The sequence below is a fragment of the Vulpes vulpes genome, chromosome X (assembly GCF_048418805.1).
Source record: "Vulpes vulpes isolate BD-2025 chromosome X, VulVul3, whole genome shotgun sequence".
Taxonomy (NCBI): Eukaryota; Metazoa; Chordata; class Mammalia; order Carnivora; family Canidae; genus Vulpes; species Vulpes vulpes.
This window is the reverse complement of record NC_132796.1, coordinates 52,673,908-52,697,058: the sequence shown is the minus strand read 5'-3', so window position 1 is coordinate 52,697,058 and position 23,151 is coordinate 52,673,908. Positions and strand designations below refer to the sequence as shown.

General features: G+C 40.4%; 1 protein-coding gene and 1 non-coding gene across 6 annotated transcripts in view; one reads left to right on the top strand and one right to left on the bottom strand.

Annotated features, from left to right (window-relative positions):
- The window catches only part of SNX12 (sorting nexin 12), a 172,152-nt gene that overhangs the window by 33,037 nt on the left and 115,964 nt on the right, over window positions 1-23,151 (top strand). The gene's annotated exons all lie outside the window — the stretch shown is intronic.
- Window positions 12,996-13,103, bottom strand: LOC112907647 (U6 spliceosomal RNA). The gene has a single exon (XR_003232800.1). It is a non-coding gene; the product is annotated as a U6 spliceosomal RNA (small nuclear RNA).

The window sequence follows — 23,151 nt, the reverse complement described above, 5'->3', positions numbered from 1 at the left end:
TTTGTTTATACTCAGCAGTATGTTCTGGACACTTTTCTCTGTCAATCGACATAGATTATACTGTCATTTTAAAGGGCTGTGTAGCATTCCATTGTATGGATGAAACACTATTTTTCTCAATGGACATTTAGATTGTTTTCAGTTTTTTGATATTATAAGCACTTGTGATGAACACTCTTAACCCATGCATCTATTTTTGCATTACCTGGTTCTCTCCTTAAAGTAAAATGCATTATTTGTTAATGGATTTATTAGCCAACATTTACTTCAAAATCTATAGCTTGTAAGGAGCAGTTTTTATGTAGTGCTTCTTTTGCTCAGCATGTTTTTGAGATTTATCCATGTTATTGGGCATATCAAGTTTTCTCCTTTTCATAAATAAAATCTTTAAAAAAAAGGATGCCTGGGTGGCTCAGTGGCTCAGCAGTTGAGTGTCTGTCTTTGGCTCAGGGCATGATCCTGGAGTCCCAGGATTGAGTCCCACATTGGGATCCTTCCATGGAACCTGCTTCTCCCTCTGCCTGTGTCTCTGCCTCACTATCTCTGTGTCTCTCATGAATAAGTAAATAAATCTTTTTTTTTTAAGTTTTCTCCTTTTCATTACTGAATAGTATTCTGTTGCAGTTTATCATTTCTGTTACTGAACATTTGGATTGTTTATGTTTTTTGGTTAGTATGACTAAAGCTGCAATAGCATTCTAGTATAAGTCTTTTTGTAAACATATGCTCTCATTTTTCTTTTTGGTAAATATCTAGAAGTAGAATTTCTAGACATTCGGGGCAGATGTATATTTAAACTTATAAGAAACTGCCAAACAATTCTCTAAAGCATTTGTACCATTTTATATTCACATCAGTAATGTATAAGAATTCCATTTGCTCTTCATCTTCTCCAACACTTGGTTATGGTCTGTCTTTAAAATTTTAGCCATTATGGTGTATAGTAGTATCTCATTGTAGTTTTATTATGCATTTTCCTGATGATTAATGATGTCAAGTACTTTTTCTTGTGTTTATTGACCATTCATACATTTTTCTTTGTGAAATACCTATTCAAATATTTCCCCCATTTTCAAATTGAATTGTATGTCTTTTTTATTATTGAATTGTAGGAGTTCTTTACTTATTCTGGTTGTAAGTCCTTTGTCAGATATATATTTTGCAAATATTTTCCCCCAATTTGCCATTTTGCCTGTTCATTTTCTTAATGGTGATTTTTTTAAAAAAGGGTTTATTTATTTATTAGAGAGAGAGAGAGAGAGAGCACAAGCAGGAGGAGTGGCAGGCAGAGGGAGAGGGAGAAGCAGGCTCCAAGCAGGGAGCCATATGCAGGACTTGATCCTATGACCTGAGTGGCTCAGTGTCTGCCGTTAGCTCAGGTCATGATCCCAAGGTCCTGGGCTTGAACCCTGTGTCAGGCTCCCTGCTCAATCGGGAGTCTGCTTCTCCCTCTCCCTCTGGCTCATGCTCTCTCACTTGTGCTCTCTCACTCTCAAAGAAATAAATAAAAATATCTTTTTAAATTTTTTAAAAAGAAGTTATAAGAATAGTACAAAGTTCTTCCATTTGCGTTTTTACCCAGATTCATAAATTTTAACACATTGCCATGTTTACTTTCTTACCCTGTTTCCTTATCTATCTCTTTATCTAAATCATTTAGAGTAGTTTGCAGGCATAAATTCCCTATACTCTTAAAAATACTTCGGCATGTGTTTCCTAAGACCAGGGACATTCTCTTATAAAACCACAGTATAATGATCAAAATCGGGAAAATTAACATTGATACAATACTGTTACTTTCCATATTCAGATTTTACATCCTGTCCCAATAATGTCCTTTATAGCAAATTTTTCCTGGTATAGAATAAAATCCAGCATTGAATTCATTTGTCATGTCATGTTAGTCTCCTTTCATCTGGAATAGTGCCTTAGTCTTTCCTTTTTTTTTTCTTTCATGATGTTGGCATTTTTGAAGAGGACAGGGCACTTATTTTGTAGTATGTTCCTTAGTTTGAGTTTGACTGATGTTTACTTATAGTTACCCTCAGGTTAGGCATTTTTTGTAGGAAGGCCACAGAAGTGATATGTTCTCAGTGCATTACAACAGGAGGTTCATGATGTCAGTTTGCCCCACAGTCAGTGAGGTTAACTTTGACTATTTGGTTAAAGTGAGCCTGCTAGTTTTCTCTGTTGCAAATTAACTATTTTCCCCTTTGCAATTAATAGAATTTGTGGTAGAACCCATTGAGGCTGTATAAATATCTTGTTTCTCATCAGACTTTCACCTAGGAGTTTTTAACATTCATTGATGATTCTTGCCTAAATCTGTTATTACTATGATATGGGAATAACGGTGACTTTTATTTTTTTTTTTTTTCAATGGTGACTTTTAAAATACACCTCTAGTTCTACATTTATTAGTTGGCATTCTACTGTAAAGAAGAGCTTTCTTTTTTTTTTAAAGGATTTTATTTATTTATGAGAGGCACAGACATAAGCAGGCTCCCCACAAGGAGCCCGATGTGGGTCTCCATTCCAGATCCCGGGATCAAGCCCTGAGCAGAAGGCAGACGCTCAACCGCTGAGCCACCCTGGCGTCCCAAGAAAAGCTTTCTTTTTACCCCCATGTATTGATTGATTGGTTATCAGTATGGACACATGGATTCTTATTTGGAGTATGGGTTCTGTTTTACTGTCATTGTTCAGTTTGATGCTTAATGTGGCCAGTGGGAGCCTTTAAGCTGATTTGTGTCCATTGGCATGTCCCCACCATTTTTTAGCACTTCCTTACTTTTTTGGAACAGCAAGAATGTCTCAGGCTTATTTTCCTACTCCAGCCCTGGAACTGGCTATTTCTTTAAGGAGCTCTGGCTCCCTTAAGTGAGGAATGATATTTAGAAACCAAGATCTGGGTGCTGGGTATATTATTGTTACCAGAGCATCATAGCTTTTGGGCTTTTGTTGTTGTTGTTAGCAGAGAGACTTAGGATTTATTCTAGGCTTTTGAATAACTTTCCATATGCTATCAAGTGATTATCTAGGTCTATGCTTGAACACTTCATTATTTGAGCAAATTGCTCCAGAGACTGTCTTTGCCATTGTCGGTCAGCTCTAATATTTGACAAGTCTTTACATTTGAAAACAGTGGTAATTGGTTTCCTCTGCTGTCTGCTTTCTCTGTGCTGAATATCTCCAGTTCCTTTCCTGACATTATTCTCCTGGTAGAGTTTTAAGATCTACTCATCATTCTGTTTATTCTGTTCTGTTCTGTTCATACTTCAGTTCATTAATATCTCTCTTTAAAGATTGGCATCTAGAATGAAATGTACTATTTCAGGTACATGCTCTGATCAGTATAGAGGAGTGGGTCAATGACTTTCTTTGTTCTAGAGCCTATATTACTACTACTTGCAAGCCAAGATTAAGTTGCTCCCCTCCCCTTTTTTGATAGCTATACCAATCACTGTTAACTTACGTTGAGCCTACAGTTAGTTGAAATCTATAAGGCTGAACAGCTTGGGTGGTTCAGTGATTTAGCTTCACCTTCAGCCCAGGGTATGATCCTGGACACCTGGGATCAAGTCCCATGTCAGGCACCCTGCATGGATCCTGCTTCTCCCTCTACCTGTGTCTCTATCTCTCTCTCTCTCTCTCTCTCTCTCTCTCTCTGTGTGTGTGTGTGTGTGTCATGAATAAATAAAATCTTTTTTAAAATCTATAAGACTTTAACTCTGTGGCTTTGTTCATTCATTTGGTACTTGCACATTACAACAGGAGGTTCATGATGTTGCACAGTTGTGTTTTAGGACCTAGTATAAGTCTTGATCTCTTTCTTTTTGACTTGTTAAATTTATCCTATTTTTCCTGTTTGCAGAGCTTATTTTGAATCTCGAATGCCATCCGGTATACTAGCCATCTTTTCCAGTTTATCATTTGCAAATTTGATTAGTATGCCATTAGAGTCGTCATACAAGTAACTATATAAAAATATCAATAAGGGCAGAGTGGAGCTCAAATCTTTTCAGCCTGACTTGAGACTTTCTCCCATGGTTAAGTCAATCCATCAAATAAGAGTTGCTGCTGTTTATCTACCTTCAGTTGCTACTCTATCCAGGATCTGAACAAACAGACCTGTCACAGTACAAAAAATAGATCCAACTGCTAGTTTTTTCATAGGGTCAGTGCTTCAAGATCATAGAAATGCTTGTTTATTGTAAAATGGGGGCCTTTCACAAGTCCAAGCTTAATCTTGAGTGGAAATTGGCCAGTCTTACTGAGTCTCTGTCCTCCTTGGTGCCAGAGGCAAAGAGAAATGTTTCAGAGACCTTAGACTATTCTACCTTAATCACAGAACCTTCATTGAATCTAAGGAACTTTAGAGGACAACTAGTTCAAGCTTCAAAGATCTGTCTGACAAAACCTCCTATTAATGTGCCCTTCTTTTTAAATCCTCTATATCGGTCAGCAAATACTTATACACCTTATTAAAAAGGAGGAAATGTGGCTTATAGAAAGGTGCTCTCAGAATTGCAAATAAGGATTGGAAAAAGGTCCTTGTCTTAAAATGAAGTAAAACTAAATGTAATGGATAAAAGTAGCTATCTGAAAGCAGACATGGACAGAATTAACCTACCCTAAGAAAGAGCTTCTAAGTTTTCTTTTAATGAGAATAGGATATTTTCAAGCTTCCATCAAAGACCAGAGTGCATAGTCTTAGGAAGAAGAGAATTAAATGTAATAATGCAAAGAAACCCTAATTTACTCAGCGGCCTTAAAATTTGTTCATCTGAGATAGTATTCTGTGAATAGTAGGGTGAAGGGTAGTTATCTGCAAGCAGCTTGAAAAGGGAAAGCATGATATTTGGTTTCTTTTTTTTAAAAGATTTATTTATTTATTTATTCATGATAGACACAGAGATTGAGAGAGAGGCAGAGACACAGGAGGAGGGAGAAGCGGGCTCCATGCCGGGAGCCCGATGTGGGACTCGATCCCGGGACTCCAGGATCGCGCCCTGGGCCAAAGGCAGGCACCAAACCGCTGAGCCACCCAGGGATCCCCAATATTTTGTTTCTTTAGCCTTTTCTGTGGATTCTTTTTGTTATTTTTGATGACATAGGTAATATGTGAATACTTCTTTTTAAAAATATTAAGACATTACAAGTAAGAATAAGTTTGCTTTTACCAATTCTCTTGTCCCCCCCCCCCCCACTCTGGTTAGGTAGGCTTTTTATAGAAATATCTTGAGTAGAGAAAGATAGTTTTTCAGGTTTGTATAATTTGGTGGGCATATATCCTTTGTGGATATAAACTCTTGTTTTAAAAATGTTCTCACAGGTGCCTGGGTGTCTCAGTTAGTTAAGCATCCGACTTGATTTCAGCTCAGGTCATGGTCTCAGGGTTGTGAGACTGAACCCTGTGTGGGTCTGCACTAGGTGTGGAGCCTGCTTAGGATTCTCTATCTCCCTTTCCTTCTGTCCCTCCCTCACCTCTACCCACACACACTTTCTCAAAAAAAATGTGCTCACAAATCAACCTTTTAATATATAGTCTGGCCTGCTGAATATACCTCCTCCCCTAGAGGGACTGCCTTTTACAGATCATCATGTCCTGGTCTTTGAGATAAACTTGTTTCCCTTTGTAAATCAATACATTGGCATATAATCCAGCTAATTGTCAGATTGGCTAGTTTGGCTTGCTGAGCACCATTCCCATGACCATTGTGATGCCACGATGATACTGCCTACCTAGGAGATTATTCTTCTGTAGTCAGCAACTAAGCCTCCTGATCTTAAACAGCTCTTTGACTTCTGTACATATAGTGGAGGATAGAAAGAACATTTTTTAAAAAGCTTCATGAGGAGCTTACAGTTTTACTGAGAAGAGACTAGACATGTATATGAGGCATTTCTTGAAGAACACTTCAACATAAGGCAATACGGTAAAGAGTTAATTGGACAGCACAGATGAGTGCTATACAATTTTTTAAAGATTTATTTTAGAGAGAGCATGTACAAGTGGGGGGAGGGGCAGAGGAAGAGCATCTTCCAGCAGACTCCCCACTTAGTGCAGAGCTGGATGAGGGCTTGATCCTGCTACCCATCAGGTCATAACCTGAGCAGAAACCAAGAGTCAGATGCTCAACTGACTGAGCCACCCAGGAGCCCCAAGTGCTATACAAATTCATATTCTTCTTCAGTCTCTGTCATTTCATCTTCTTCCCCTTCATTCACCTTTTATTTCCTCACCTCCTATTCTTTTTTTAAAGATTTTATTTATTTATTCATGAGAGACCCACAGAGAGAAGCAGAGACACAGGCGGAGGGAGAAGCAGGCTCCATGAAGGAAGCCTGATGTGAGACTCAATCCCAGGACCAAGATCACGCCCTGAGCCAAAGGCAGACGCTCAACTGCTGAGCCACCCAGGCATCCCACCTCACCTCCTATTCTTGAATTCACTGATCTGGCTTCTTTTCTGCTTTGGCCTGGGATTGCTAAGGGTGGAAGATAAGGGGCTCCAGGGACATGCATTATGCTTTGCTGTTTTTTTTTTTTTATTAGGGTCATCTTACCCATTCTTTTTTTTTAAGATTTTTATTTATTTATTCACAAGACACACACACACACACACACACACACACACACACACACACAGAGGCAGAGAGAGAGGCAGAGGGAGAAGCAGGCTCCATGCAGCGAGCCCGACGTGGGACTTGATCCCGGGTCTCCAGGATCATGACCTGGGCTGAAGTTGGCGCTAAACCGCTGAGCCACCCGGGCTGCCCCATCTTACCCATTCCAATGGCCTCAGCTGTTTACTATACATTCCCTTCACACAAATGTATGTCCAACCCAGACCTCTCTTCTGAGCTTCTGACTCTGTGTATGTATCTGCTTATGTGCATAGGCACCTCAAATTTACCATTTCCCATACTGAGCTCATTCTTATCTTCTTTCTCTAAACCTGGGCCTCCTCTTTTTTTTTTTTTTTTATCTTAGTGAATGGTATCACTGTCAACTCAGTTGCCCAAGCCTCAAACCTTCATATCACCCTCCCTCTAGTTACTCTATCACCAAATCCTTTCAGAACTATTTGCTAAATATGCATTGAATCCATGTATTTCTCTCTATTCCTACTGCCACTACCCTAGTCCAGGCCACCATCACCTCTCACCTGAACTATTGCTCCGTCTCCTAATTCATCTACCTGCCCCCATTCTTTCCTACCCTTAAATCATTCTCCATACTACAGCCAGGAAAAACTTTCTAAAACACACCTTTCAGTGACTTCTAGTCCCATTAAGAGAAAGTCCAAAATTCTTTACATAGCTTACAAGGCCCTATGTCTTGCTCGGCCTCAGCTCTGTTTACCAAAAGTCTCCATTTTAAACTCTGTATCTCAGTCATTCTAAACTATGTTATCCATTCTTGGAGAATGCTATGCTCTTTTCCTCTTGAATGCAAACCTTCATACGTGCTATTCCAATGTCTGGTTGTTCTACTTTTAGTGATGTTGTGATTGAGTGGTGAGTGCAGATTGGTGACCTCTTGATTCTTCCATTGTAAAATTCCTTCCTCATTTGTCTTTCTCCTATGGGTTTTAGCATCCATGGATGATCATCATTTGAATCAGCCATTACATAAGGGGTTTCAAACTGATGATTTTTCTAGTCCTATAATTCCACCTACATCCATTAGCTGGAATTCTTTTTTAAAAAAGAAGATTTTATTTATTTATAAATGAGAGACACACGCACAGAGGCAGAGACATAAGCAGAGGGAGAAGCAGGCTCCGCATGGGCAGCCTGATGTGGGACTCGATCCCAGGACTCCAGGATCATGACCTGAGCCAAAGGCAGATACTCAACCACTGAGCCACCCAGGTGCCCCCATTAGCTGGAATTCTTTTGTAAAGAATTTTCCTTATTGATTAGATCTATTTGGTATCCTAAAATACAGTTTGTACATGATTGGAAAGGTAAATATTTAATTCGTTTGTGATTGTATGTTTTAAGTTTATTTAAATTAGCAATTTGAAGTTTTGGACAATTTTATCCGAGAAACCATTTATTTATAAGTGGTAGTTATAGTTCCGGAATAGGAGATAATGGCCTACTTAACCCATAGCATAAGTGAAACATTACATTTAAGTAATGAAAAATGGAAAATATTTTTTAAAAAGAAAAATAAAAATTTTTATAGTATTAGTTGTTAAAATACCATTGAATAAGTTTTTAAAGTTTAACTTAGGTTCTAGTACTTGAGAGAAAGGCAATCTATTTTTATAATTTTTTTATTGGAGTTCAATTTGCCAACATTTAGCATAACACCCAGTGCTCATCCCGCCAAGTGCCCCCCTCAGTGCCCATCACCCAGTCACCCCAACCCCCAACTCACCTCCCTTTCCACTACCCCTTGTTCATTTCCCAGAGTTAGGCGTCTCTCATGTTTTGTGACACTCACTGATATTTTCACTCATTTTCTCTGCTTTCCTGAAAGACAATCTTAATTAGAGGAAAAAAGGTAGATGGATACTTACAGTGGTTTGAGGGGATCTGCTGAGTACTTTCAAGCTTTTAGGATTTGATGGTAGTGGTTCTTATGTCTAATTTCACTAAGGATTTAAGCCATTTCCATTTCTGTGACTGGTGCAATACCAACACTGCTCTTATACTCAGCAACCAGGGCCCACAACCAGGGCAAATTTTCAACTTGTAAATAGAGAGAGGCACATTTTCCAGTATGCCAAGTATTAAAGGGGAGTTTGGTGAATGTGAGTGAAGGAAACTGAGCTGAGAGTGGTAAAAGATAAGATAAAGGACTTTAATGCTAAGACAGTAATGTCTGAGGAGGACCAGGGCCAGGACTAGGGTAAGACAAATGAGGGGCCTGTCGTGCCCATCCTCCACTTCCTTGAACCTGAGACTGTTGTGCCCTATGACAGTGACTCTGAGGTCTGTCAGTGGGAAAGAGCAGTGAGAGCCATGGAAGGACTGGATATTAAGGCTCTGGGGATCCCAGTAACAGGGGTCTTGGGTACAGGAGTTCAAACCTAAGCAAAGACTGCAGATTGGAACCCAGACATTATGTGATAGAATAAGGCTCAAATCTCAAAGTAGACTATTGGAGGTCAAGAAAGGCGTCACAGAGGAGACCTGTGTTGGAATCAGAAAGCTCTTCTCAGGCCAGAAAGGTGTGGGAAGAAATGTGATAATAAAGACAGGTGAAAACAGTAGATACAGAGGCATGGAAGTGTGAAATAGGTTTAGTGGCTGGAATTTAGGGAGCTGTAAATGATGAGGTTGGTGACCATGTTATGGAAGGATTTATAGACCCTGTTGTAGATTTGAACTTTGTGTCTGTGAACCTTGGGGAACCACTGAAGGGTTTTTATGCTTGGAAGTGACATGGTTAGATTTGTGAATTTAAAAAATTAAGTATTTTCAAATATACTCATAAGTACAGCAAATAGTATAATGAACTCTCATAATACCCATTAATCACATTTAGTAATTATCAAGATTTAGCTGATTGTGTTTCAGTTATCTCTTTTTTTCTTTTTCTGTTATTTCTTTCTTTTAAAAAATTTGCTGGGGGCGCCTGAGTAGTTCAGTTGGCCAGGCATCTGCCTTCAGCTCAGATTGTGATCTCAAGGTCCTGGGATCTAGCCATGAGTCAGGATCTCTGCTCAGTGGGGAGTCTGCTTATCCCTCTCCCTCTGCCTCCTCCTCCCTGTTTTCTCTCTGTCTCTGTCTCTCTCTCAAATAAATAAATAAGATCTTTTAAAAAATTTGCTCAAGTATTTTAAAGCTGATCCCATACATCATGCTATTTCATCCCTATTAATTTCATAAGCATGTCTCAAAGGTAGATGTTTTCTTGTATAACCATGCTGGCATTATGCTATCTTGCAAAATTAATAATTCCTTAATAATCTAATCCCCAGTTCATTATAAAAGTTACCAGATTATCTTAAAACATTGTCTAATAGTTGGTTAATTCATATAAGGATCCAAACAAGGTTCACACATTACATTTGGTTATGATCTCGTTTTCCCCCCAGCTTTATTGAGGTTGCTATAGACTAAATGTATATGTCCCCCCACACATTCATATGTTAAAACCTAGCCCCCAATGTAATGGTAATAATGTAATGGTAATAAGAGGTGGGGCTTTGGGGGAGGGATTGAATCATGAGGATGGAACCCTCATGAATGGGATTAGCACTCTTATAAAAGAGACCCCAGAGAGATCCCTCACCCATTCCACCATGTGAGAACACAGTAAGAATAGAATCATCTATGAACCAGGAAGCAGGCTTTCACCAGACACTTAATTTGCCAGTGCCCTGATCTTGGAATTCGCTGTCTTTAGAACTGTGGAACATATATTTCTGTTGTTTATAAGCCACCTAATGTGTGGTATTTTGTTATAGCAGCCCCAACAGACTAAAACAAAGTATAATTGACAATTAAAACTTGTACGTATTTAAGGTGTATAACTTGGTGATTTGATATATTTGTGAAATATTCTCTACACTCAAAGGCGAGGGAGGTAATGGGGGAAGAGTTAATCAAGGGGTATGAAGTTTATTTATGCAAGATGATTATTATCACTTAAGTCTTTTTTAATCTAAAGCAGTCTGAATCTCACTTTTTCTTTTTCAAGCCATTGGCTTATTGCAGAAAGTGGGTCAATTGTCCCATAGAAAATCACACATTATGGATTTGTCTGTTTGCTTTCTTATGCTGTCATTTACTTTGTTCCTCTGTACTCCATATTTGTTTATGATGGGCATTAGTTTTAGAAGCTTGATGATATTCAGATTCAACTTTTTTTTTGTCAAGCATACTTCACAGAGGTTTCTATGTAGTTCACTTTGAATCACATCTGGAGGCACATGTCTAAATGAACAGATGATACCTGACTCCTTCATTATGATGTTTCCCATCAATCTTTTATCTAATGGTTTAATCCATTGATGATTATTGGCAAAAGTAATTATTTTACTAGGAGTTTCAAAATGGTGATTTCCTAATTTTATCTTCTACAGTAATTAGTTTCTGAAAGTAAACTTTCTGTCATCAACTATGTCTGTTGGATTACCTTTAAAGAGAAGGTAAGAAAAATGCTTAATTCTTGATTTTGGACTTGATTGGCAATTTTCAGAATAAAAAGTTGGTGCCCTAGTTACTTATTTTCAGTGATATTTAATGAATTGTTTTTGTTCTCTCTCATTGTGAACTCATGTTTTTAAAATATGTATTCAATGGGTTTCATTGATTGGATTCATTATTCTTGTTTTTTTTAAAGATTTTATTTATTTATTCATGAGAGACAGACAGAGAGAGAGGCAGAGACATAAGCAGAGGGAGAAGCAGGCTCCATGCAAAGAGCCTGACATGGGACTCAATCTAGGGTCTCCAGGATCAGGCCCTGGGCTGAAGGCAGCACCAAACCGCTGAGCCACCCGGGCTGCTCATCATTATTCTTGTTAATGCTCAAATCATCCTATATTTTGCCAGAGCTTTGCCTCCTATATCCCTTTGACACTACTCATTAAGATTCCATACTTGCTTGATTTCTGGCACAAAGCTTACATGTATATTTCTTGCCCCAAACCTGCCATTTCTCCTAAGGAGCTCTAATTTGTATGTTCTTTTTTAGCAACAGCTTTATTGAGATACAATTTACATAGCATAAAGTTCATGTATTTAAAGTATACAATTCAATGAGTTTTAATAAATTTATATAACTGTGCAACCATGCCCACAATCCAATTTTAGAATATTTTCATCAGGCTATGAGATCTCTTGTACCCTTTTCAGTCATTCCCCTCTCCAACCCCTAGTTCCAAGCAACCGCTGATCTGCTTTATGGCTCTATTGGCTTGCATTTTATAGAGATTTCATATGAGTGGAATCATACACTATATAAGCCTTTTGCATCTGGATGCTTTCACTTAGCATTAGTTTTTTTTTTTTAATTATTGAGCTGTAAATCACATACCATAAAATTCACCACTTAAAAGTATATGACTTAGTATTTTTTAGTATATTCACAAGGTTATGCACCTGTGACCATTATCTAATTTCGGAACATTTGTTTCACATCAGAAAGGAACTCTGTACTGGTTATCAATCACTTTCCACTTCTCCTTCCACCTAGCCCCCCACCACCCCTAATCTGCTTCCTGTTTCTATAGATTTGCATACTCTGGATAGTTCATATAAATGGAATGATCCAGTGTGTGGCCTTTTCGTTAGTGTAAATGTAGTGTAGTGTTTTCAAGGTTTATTCATGTCGTAGCATCTAGCAGTACTTTTTTCATTCCTTTTTGTATCTGAATAGTATTCCATTGTATAAATGCACTGTCAACCTTACAAGTAAAATAGCTAGTTAATGTACCAGCAAAAAGGGTTTAGTTGGGAGTAGCAGAGGAATGGCAATTTAGGACAAGACAGCTATAGCAAAAGCCATAGACAAGTCCAGAGAAAAAAGGAGAGGACTGCTCTTTCATAGAGAAGGGGGTGGGGGGGTGTTGGGAGGGGCTATTATAAACAAAAACTCCATTAGTGTAAACTGGGAGTTTGAAGTGTAGTGGATTTTCATTGGCTGAGTTGTAATGGTCTCTCATTGCCTGGGCTGTTGCTGGGCAAGGAGGAAATCTTCCTCCATCCTGCTGGGATAGTAAAGTAAGTTTCTTACCCTTGGGTCTGCAAAGGGTTTCAAGGAGTGGTGTGGTGTAAGATCGCCCGCCCCCTTCTGGCATCCCGATAGCACTTTCTTTCTTTCTTTCTTTTTTTTTTTTTTAAGATTTTATTTTATTTATTCATGAGAGACACACAGAGGCAGAGACACAGGCAGAGGAAGAAGCAGGCTTCATTCAGGAAGCCAATGCGGGACTCAATCCCAGGACTCCGGGATCAAACCCTGAGCCAAAGGCAGACGCTCATCCACTAAGCCACCCAGGCATCCCTTATTTCACTTTTTAAAATAAAATATGGAACGCTTCACGAATTTGCGTGTTATCCTTGCTCAGAGGCCTTGCTAATCTTCTCTGTATCCTTCCAATTTTTAGTATATATGGTGCAGAAGCAAACACATTTGACTGCATTTTATTATTTATTTATTTATTTTAATATTTTATTTATTTATCCATGAGAGACACAGAGCGGCAGACGCATAGGCAGAGGGAGAAGCAGGCTCCCCGCAGGGAGCCCCATGTGGGACTCGACTCCCCCGGACCTGGGATCACACCCTGAACCAAAGGCAGACACTCAACCACTGAGCCACCCAGGCGTCCCTTGACTGTATTTTATTTTATTTATTTTATTTTATTTTATTTTATTTTATTTTATTTTATTTTTCCTTGACTGTATTTTAAATGGGGTTTTCTTTATTCAGTTTCACAGTACCTTATCTCATTTATCAGTTGATGGACATTTTGTGTTGTTTCCATTTTTTGGGTCATATATGGTTACTATATTGTTAACCTTTTGAGGAACTGTTACACTGTTTTCCAAAGCAGCCACACCATTTTACAGCTCCACCAGCAGTGTAGGAGAGTTCTAGTTTTCTCCCCATCCTTGCCAGCACTTGTTTATTGTCCTTTTTTTAAAAAAAATCATAACCATCCTAGTGGGTGCAACCAGTTTGGAAAACAGTCAACAGGTCCTTAAAAGGTTAAGCTCAGGTTCTGATACCTAGCCCCCAGAGGCTGTTATGGTTTTGTTTCTTTTTTTGTTTAATGACCTGCCTGGACTAATTCTGAAGAGTCTATCTTCACAGAATGTACATAGTGTGTAGCCCATTGATATTTCTCTTCAGTTTTTTAAAAAATGTTTTTTATTTGTAAGCCTGGCTTCCTAGGTGTCCTACCTGGGGTCAGGATAGTTTAGTGGTCAGCCAATGCTTTTTTTTAGATGTTGTCTTTAAGCACCTTGGGCTGTTATTGTCTTCTGCCGTTTTTTTTTTTAAGGTTTTATTTATTTATGAGAGACACACAGAGAGAGGCAGAGACATAGGCAGAGGAAGAAGCAGGCTCCTTACAGGGAGCTCAATGTGGGACTCGATCCCAGGACCCCAGGATCATGCTCTGAGCCAAAGGCAGATGCTCAACCACTGAGCGACCTGGGCATTCCATCTTCCACCATTTGTTGATTAAATAGTGTGTGGGTTAGGCAGCAAATTGAAAGTTCGGGGAGTTTATGGATCTTACCTGATTTTTACTTTCTACTAGGCTTTCTCATGTGTTCCCTTTGCCCGTGCCAAGCTTCACATTCAGCCAGGGAAGCGTAGATAACTAGGGCCCTCTCCAGTACCCTGAGCTTGAGTTCAGCCTTGCATATATGCATAGCCTTCTAGATCACCAGGGATATGAGAGAGCTTATCAAGTCCCAGTAGAGCTGTCTTGTTTTCTGATCTTTCTACTAAACTTTTGGCAGGCTTGCCATTCAGTTGCTTCTTGTCCCACCAATACTGTGACCTCAGGTAACTGATGTGTTTTTCCTTGATCTAAGGAGTTTGCTTTTGTTTTCAGTACCCCTGGGCATAGGACTTTTTTGTGCTCATTCCTGAACAAGTAATTCCCCTCCAGCAGCCAAGTTGTTAGTTTTTATGGCTTGTCTTGCCCTGCCCTTGTAAAATAAGCTCCAGTGGAGCTAGCGGGGTGTGTGTGTGTGTGTGTGTGTGTGTGTGTGTGTGAACAGCCTGAGGCTGAAACACCATAGATTCCCACTGTTCTTACCCAAGATTCAGTGGGTTTTCTTGAACACTTGTCAACTTATTGTTTAATTTTTGTCTATTTCCAGAGTCCTGAAATGGTTATTTTTGACAATTTTCTACAGCTATATTGTTTTTTTTTGGGGGGGGGGGAGATTCGCTGAGCCCCTTACTCCGCCATTCCTGAAGTCTTGCCTAATTTATATATATATATTTTTTAATTTTTTATTTATTTATGATAGTCACACAACAGAGAGAGAGAGAGAGAGAGAGAGAGAGAGAGAGAGAGAGGCAGAGACACAGGCAGAGGGAGAAGCAGGCTCCATGCACCGGGAGCCTGATGTGGGATTCGATCCCGGGTCTCCAGGATCACGCCCTGGGCCAAGGCAGGCGCCAAACCCCTGCGCCACCCAGGGATCACTAATTTATATTTTAAAAGATAATTCTGATAGCAGTGGAGGTGGTCAGTGGTGGGGAAACTGGTGGTCAGGAGTATAGGATTTTACTCAGTAGTACTTTGTTATCTGTAAACAGGAATGGAAAATATAAATTGTTGGGTTGGTTTGTGAGTGGGGAATGGCAGAATAGGTATGGCGGAAAAATCAAGGGGGTAGGAGAATGGAGAGTGCTGGTTACTGTCTTTGAAGCCTCACTATCCCTAGAATCTCTCTTAGGTAGAGAAGGGGGTAAAGTTTAAAGGGACATGGTGGCCTCGGAGAATAGGTAGGAGGGCTGATGAATTAAAGGCATTGAAAAAGTCAAAGTGTAAATTCAAGGAGTGTAAGATGTTGGAGAGGTAGGAAAACAAGTAGTTCTGAGAGTAGACGTGGCATTTGGTTTTAGAGGTAGAACCCTTCCAGGGGTCACTGCAGAAATAGATGATTGAAACAGTTGAGATGAAGAAATTAGAATAGAATATATCAAGGAGTAGTGAAATTTGGTTGTTAGATCATGAAGGGGCATGATGAAGGCTTTCAGGATGAAAAGGTGAAAAGAAAGTAGTATTAAAGTCCTTGGTAAACATAAGGGAGAGACCTGGAAGTTGACATTTAACATTCAAAGAGTGAGATAAAATTGAGTAGTATGGACTTTAAAGAAAGAAGGGTTGTTGAGGGAAGGTAGTGAAATAATACTTTGGGGATCCAGTAAAGAACACATGAGAAGATGCTAACCTGGTCTTGACTTATAGGAAAGAGTGAGTAAAGGAAAATGAGCAGCCTCCTATCAAGGGCTCTGCAAAGGAAACAGTAGAACTTGGGACATCCAGAGTTAAGAAGAGGAACTGGAGGCTCAGTGAATGAGCAAGAACAAAAGCGAGAAGGTTTTAGGAACTGGTGGATAGTTTTGGTTTTTTTGTTTGTTTTTTTGTTTGTTTTGCTTAAGCATAGGGTGCAATCGGGGTATAATAGGAGATAACATTTAAATCTATGTGATTGGGAGGCTTGGGTGGCTCAGTGGGTGGGTGACTGCCTTCGGCTCAGGGCGTGATCCTGGGGTCCTGGGATCAAGTCCCACATCCGGCTCCCTGCATGGAGCCTGATTCTCCCTCTGCTTGTGTCTCTGCCTCTCTCTCTCTCTCTCTCTCTCTCTCCATGTTTCTCATGAATAAACAAATAAATTCTTTTAAAAAAAGAAATCTATGTGATTATTTGAATATAAAATATAACTGGAGTCATTATTGTCTAAAATATTATTAGTCAGATATTTTCTAAGTCAGATATTTACTAAGGAAATTTTGAAGTTATCTTGCTTAGATATTACAGAAATTTTGGAACTTGTATTGCTAGCTGGGAAGCAATTTGACAGCTTTGGAATATTTTGACTATGACAAATGGAAAATTGTTGTATATTTGATAAGTCATTAATGCCACCATTGGAATTGAAATTGACTATGGATCACAGTTTTGATAGGAATGTGTCTAGCAGATGTGATGAATTTTGGTACTTTTGTAATTAGAAACTTGGAGTTTTAAAAATGTATTGAGGGTCTTAAAAGCCATCTACGAAAAGCCCACAGCAAATATCATTCTCAATGGGGAAGCACTGGGAGCCTTTCCCCTAAGATCAGGAACAAGACAGGGATGTCCACTCTCACCACTGCTATTCAACATAGGACTAGAAGTCCTAGCCTCAGCTATCAGACAACAAAAAGAAATAAAAGGCATTCAAATTGGCAAAGAATAAGTCAAACTCTCCCTCTTCGCCGATGACATGATACTCTACATAGAAAACCCAAAAGAGGGGAGGGGCAAGATGGCGGAGGAGTAGGGTCTCCAGGTCACTTGTCCTCAACAAATTACCTAGAAAACCATCCAATCATCCTGAAAATCTACGAATTCGGCCTGAGATTTAAAGAGAGACCATCTGGAACGCTACAGTGAGAAGAGTTCGCGCTTCTATCAAGGTAGGAAGACGGGGAAAAAGAAATAAAGAAACAAAAGGCCTCCGAGGGGGAGGGGCCCGCGAGGAGCCGGGCTGAGGCCGGGGCGAGTGTCCCCAGGACAGGAGAGCCCCGTCCCGGAGGAGCAGGAGCTGCACCGACCTTCCTGGGGGAAAGGCCTCCCGGGGAATTGGAGCAGGATCCCCAGAAAGGCGGGGATGCCCTCGGGCTCCCTGGGACAGTAACAGAGGAACTGCGCCCCGGGAGATGCGCCGAGCTCCCTAAGGGCTGCAGCGCTCGGCGGGACCCGGAGCAGCTCGGAGGGGCTCGGGCGGCGGCTCCGCGGAGGGGGCTGCGCGGCTCCGGGAACAGCTCGGCGGCAGCGGCTCGGGCGGAGGAAGAAGCTCCGCGGAGGGGGCGGCGCGGCTCCGGGAACAGCTCGGAGGGGCTCGGGCGGCGGCTCCGCGGAGGGGGCTGCGGGGCGGGAGCGCGAATCCAACAGCGCAGGCCCCGGAGCACAGGGCGCCGGGACACAGCCCAGGATCCGGCCTCCCCCGGGACAGGCAGAGGCCGGGAGGGCCCAGGACAGCAAGGACGCTCCTGCCTGGAACTGAGCAGATCAGCGGCCCCGCCCGGGAGCCCCCAGGCCCTGCAGCCGGAGAGACCCAGAGCTACTGCGGGAGCTGACCCCAGGGTCCCAGAGCTGCCCCCGCCACTGTGGCTTCCTCCTGGGGCCTCACGGGGTGAACAACCCCCTCTGAGCCCTGCACCAGGCAGGGGCAGAGCAGCTCCCCCAAGTGCTAACACCTGAGAGTCAGCACAGCAGGCCCCTCCCCCAGAAGACCAGCGAGATGGACCAGTTCCAAGGGAAGTCAAGGGACTTAAAGTATACAGAATCGGAAGATACTCCCCGTGGTTTTTGCTTTTGGTTTTTTTTGTTTTTGTTTTTGTTTTTTTTTGTGTGTGTTTCTTTTTATTTGTTTGTTTTGTTTTGTGCTTTTTTTTTTCTTTCTTTCTTTTTGATTTCTGATTGCTTACCCCGCCCCACCCCCCCTTTTTTTTCTTTTATCTCCTTTCTTTCTTTTTCTTTCTTTTTCTTCTCTTTTTCCCCCTTTTTTTCCTCTTTCTCTTTTTTCTTTTTCTCTTTTCTTTCCTTCTCTCTCTTTTTCTCCTTTTCCCAATACAACTTGTTTTTGGCCACTCTGCACTGAGCAAAATGACTAGAAGGAAAACCTCACCTCAAAAAAAAGAATCAGAAACAGCCCACTCTCCCACAGAGTTACAAAATATGGATTACAATTCAATGTCAGAAAGCCAATTCAGAAGCACTATTTTACAGCTACTGGTGGCTCTAGAAAAAACCATAAAGGACTCAAGAGACTTCATGACTGCAGAATTTAGATCCAATCAGACAGAAATTAAAAATCAATTAAATGAGATGCAATCCAAGCTAGAAGTCCTAACGACGAGGGTTAACGAGGTGGAAGAACGAGTGAGTGACATAGAAGACAAGTTGATGGCAAAGAGGGAAACTGAGGAAAAAAGAGACAAGCAATTAAAAGACCATGAGGATAGATTAAGGGAAATAAATGACAGCCTGAGGAAGAAAAACCTACGTTTAATTGGGGTTCCTGAGGGCGCCGAAAGGGCCAGAGGGCCAGAATATGTATTTGAACAAATCCTAGCTGAAAACTTTCCGAATCTGGGAAGGGAAACAGGCATTCAGATCCAGGAAATAGAGAGATCCCCCCCTAAAATCAACAAAAACCGTTCAACACCTCGACATTTAATAGTGAAGCTTGCAAATTCCAAAGATAAGGAGAAAATCCTTAAAGCAGCAAGAGAAAAAAAGTCCCTGACTTTTATGGGGAGGAATATTAGGGTAACAGCAGACCTCTCCACAGAGACCTGGCAGGCCAGAAAGGGCTGGCAGGATATATTCAGGGTCCTAAATGAAAAGAACATGCAACCAAGAATACTTTATCCAGCAAGGCTTTCATTCAAAATGGAAGGAGAGATAAAGAGCTTCCAAGACAGACAGCAACTGAAAGAATATGTAACCTCCAAACCAGCTCTGCAAGAAATTTTAAGGGGGACTCTTAAAATTCCCCTTTAAGAAGAAGTTCAGTGGAACAATCCACAAAAACAAGGACTGAATAGATATGATGACACTAAACTCATATCTATCAGTAGTAACTCTGAACGTGAACGGGCTTAATGACCCCATCAAAAGGCGCAGGGTTTCAGACTGGATAAAAAAGCAGGACCCATCTATTTGCTGTCTACAAGAGACTCATTTTAGACAGAAGGACACCTACAACCTGAAAATAAGAGGTTGGAGAACCATTTACCATTCAAATGGTCCTCAAAAGAAAGCAGGGGTTGCCATCCTTATATCAGATAAATTAAAATTTACCCCAAAGACTATAGTGAGAGATGAAGAGGGACACTATCTCATACTCAAAGGATCTATCCAACAAGAGGACTTAACAATCCTCAATATATATGCCCCGAATGTGGGAGCTGCCAAATATTTAAACCAATTAATAACCAAACTGAAGAAATACCTTGATAATAATACACTTATACTTGGTGACTTCAATCTAGCTCTTTCTACCCTGGATAGGTCTTCTAAGCACAACATCTCCAAAGAAACGAAAGCTTTAAATGATACACTGGACCAGATGGATTTCACAGATATCTACAGAACTTTACATCCAAACTCAACTGAATATACATTCTTCTCAAGTGCACATGGAACTTTCTCCAGAATAGACCACATACTGGGTCACAAATCGGGTCTGAACCGATACCAAAAGATCGGGATAGTCCCCTGTATATTCTCAGACCATAATGCCTTGAAATTAGAACTTAATCACAACAAGAAGTATGGAAGGACCACAAACACGTGGAGGTTAAGGACCATCCTGCTAAAAGATGAAAAGGTCAACCAGGAAATTAAGGAAGAATTAAAAAGATTCATGGAAACTAATGAGAATGAAGATACAACCGTTCAAAATCTTTGGGATGCAGCAAAAGCAGTCCTGAGGGGGAAATACATCGCAATACAAGCATCCATTCAAAAACTGGAAAGATCTCAAATTCAAAAGCTCACCTTACACATAAAGGAACTAGAGAAAAAGCAACAAATAGACCCCACCCCCAGCAGAAGAAGACAGTTAATTAAAATTCGAGCAGAACTCAATGATATCGAGACCAAAAGAACTGTGGAACAGATCAACAGAACCAGGAGTTGGTTCTTTGAAAGAATTAATAAGATAGATAAACCATTAGCCAACCTTATTAAAAAGAAGAGAGAGAAGACTCAAATTAATAAAATCATGAATGAGAAAGGAGAGATCACTACCAACACCAAGGAAATACAAACGATTTTAAAAACATATTATGAACAGCTGTACGCCAATAAATTAGGAAATCTAGAAGAAATGGACGCATTCCTGGAAAGCCACAAACTACCAAAACTGGAGCAGGAAGAAATAGAAAACCTGAACAGGCCAATAACCAGGGAGGAAATTGAAGCAGTCATCAAAAACCTCCCAAGACACAAGAGTCCAGGGCCAGATGGCTTCCCAGGGGAATTCTATCAAACGTTTAAAGAAGAAATCATACCTATTCTACTAAAGCTGTTTGGAAAGATAGAAAGAGATGGAGTACTTCCAAATTCGTTCTACGAGGCCAGCATCACCTTAATTCCGAAACCAGACAAAGACCCCACCAAAAAGGAGAATTACAGACCAATATCCCTGATGAACATGGATGCAAAAATTCTCAACAAGATACTAGCCAATAGGATCCAACAACACATTAAGAAAATTATTCACCATGACCAAGTAGGATTTATCCCTGGGACACAAGGCTGGTTCAACACTCGTAAAACCATCAATGTGATTCATCATATCAGCAAGAGAAAAACCAAGAACCATATGATCCTCTCATTAGATGCAGAGAAAGCATTTGACAAAATACAGCATCCATTCCTGATCAAAACCCTTCAGAGTGTTGGGATAGAGGGAACTTTCCTCGACATCTTAAAAGCCATCTACGAAAAGCCCACAGCAAATATCATTCTCAATGGGGAAGCACTGGGAGCCTTTCCCCTAAGATCAGGAACAAGACAGGGATGTCCACTCTCACCACTGCTGTTCAACATAGTTCTGGAAGTCCTCGCCTCAGCAATCAGACAACAAAAAGACATTAAAGGCATTCAAATTGGCAAAGAAGAAGTCAAACTCTCCCTCTTCGCCGATGACATGATACTCTACATAGAAAACCCAAAAGCCTCCACCCCAAGATTGCTAGAACTCATACAGCAATTTGGTAGCGTGGCAGGATACAAAATCAATGCCCAGAAATCAATGGCATTTCTATACACTAACAATGAGACTGAAGAAAGAGAAATTAAGGACTCAATCCCATTTACAATTGCACCCAAAAGCATAAGATACCTAGGAATAAACCTAACCAAAGAGGTAAAAGATCTATACCCTAAAAACTATAGAACACTTCTGAAAGAAATTGAGGAAGACACAAAGAGATGGAAAAATATTCCATGCTCATGGATTGGCAGAATTAATATTGTAAAAATGTCAATGTTACCCAGGGCAATTTACACGTTTAATGCAATCCCTATCAAAATACCATGGACTTTCTTCAGAGAGTTAGAACAAATTATTTTAAGATTTGTGTGGAATCAGAAAAGACCCCGTATAGCCAGGGGAATTTTAAAAAAGAAAACCATAGCTGGGGGCATCACAATGCCAGATTTCAGGTTGTACTACAAAGCTGTGGTCATCAAGACAGTGTGGTACTGGCACAAAAACAGACACATAGATCAATGGAACAGAATAGAGAACCCAGAAATGGACCCTGAAATGTATGGTCATCTAATATTCGATAAAGGAGGAAAGACTATCCATTGGAAGAAAGACAGTCTCTTCAATAAATGGTGCTGGGAAAATTGGACATCCACATGCAGAAGAATGAAACTGGACCACTCTCTTTCACCGTACACAAAGATAAACTCAAAATGGATGAGAGATCTAAATGTGAGACAAGAGTCCATCAAAATCCTAGAGGAGAACACAGGCAACACCCTTTTTGAACTTGGCCACAGTAACTTCTTGCAAGATACATCCACAAAGGCAAAAGAAACAAAAGCAAAAATGAACTATTGGGACTTCATCAAGATAAGAAGCTTTTGCACAGCAAAGGATACAGTCAACAAAACTAAAAGACAACCTACAGAATGGGAGAAGATATTTGCGAATGACGTATCAGATAAAGGGCTAGTTTCCAAAATCTATAAAGAACTTATTAAACTCAACACCAAAGAAACAAACAATCCAATCATGAAATGGGCAAAAGACATGAAGAGAAATCTCACAGAGGAAGACATGGACATGGCCAACAAGCACATGAGAAAATGCTCTGCATCACTTGCCATCAGGGAAATACAAATCAAAACCACAATGAGATACCACCTCACACCAGTGAGAATGGGGAAAATTAACAAGGCAGGAAACAACAAATGTTGGAGAGGATGCGGAGAAAAGGGAACCCTCTTACACTGTTGGTGGGAATGTGAACTGGTGCAGCCACTCTGGAAAACTGTGTGGAGGTTCCTCAAAGAGTTAAAAATAGACCTGCCCTACGACCCAGCAATTGCACTGTTGGGGATTTACCCCAAAGATTCAGATGCAATGAAACGTCGGGACACCTGCACCCCGATGTTTCTATCAGCAATGGCCACAATAGCCAAACTGTGGAAGGAGCCTCGGTGTCCATCGAAAGATGAATGGATAAAGAAGATGTGGTTTATGTATACAATGGAATATTACTCAGCAATTAGAAACGACAAATACCCACCATTTGCTTCAACGTGGATGGAACTGGAGGGTATTATGCTGAGTGAAATAAGTCAGTCGGAGAAGGACAAACAGTGTATGTTCTCATTCATTTGGGGAATATGAATAATAGTGAAAGGGAATATAAAGGAAGGGAGAAGAAATGTTGGGAAATATCAGGAAGG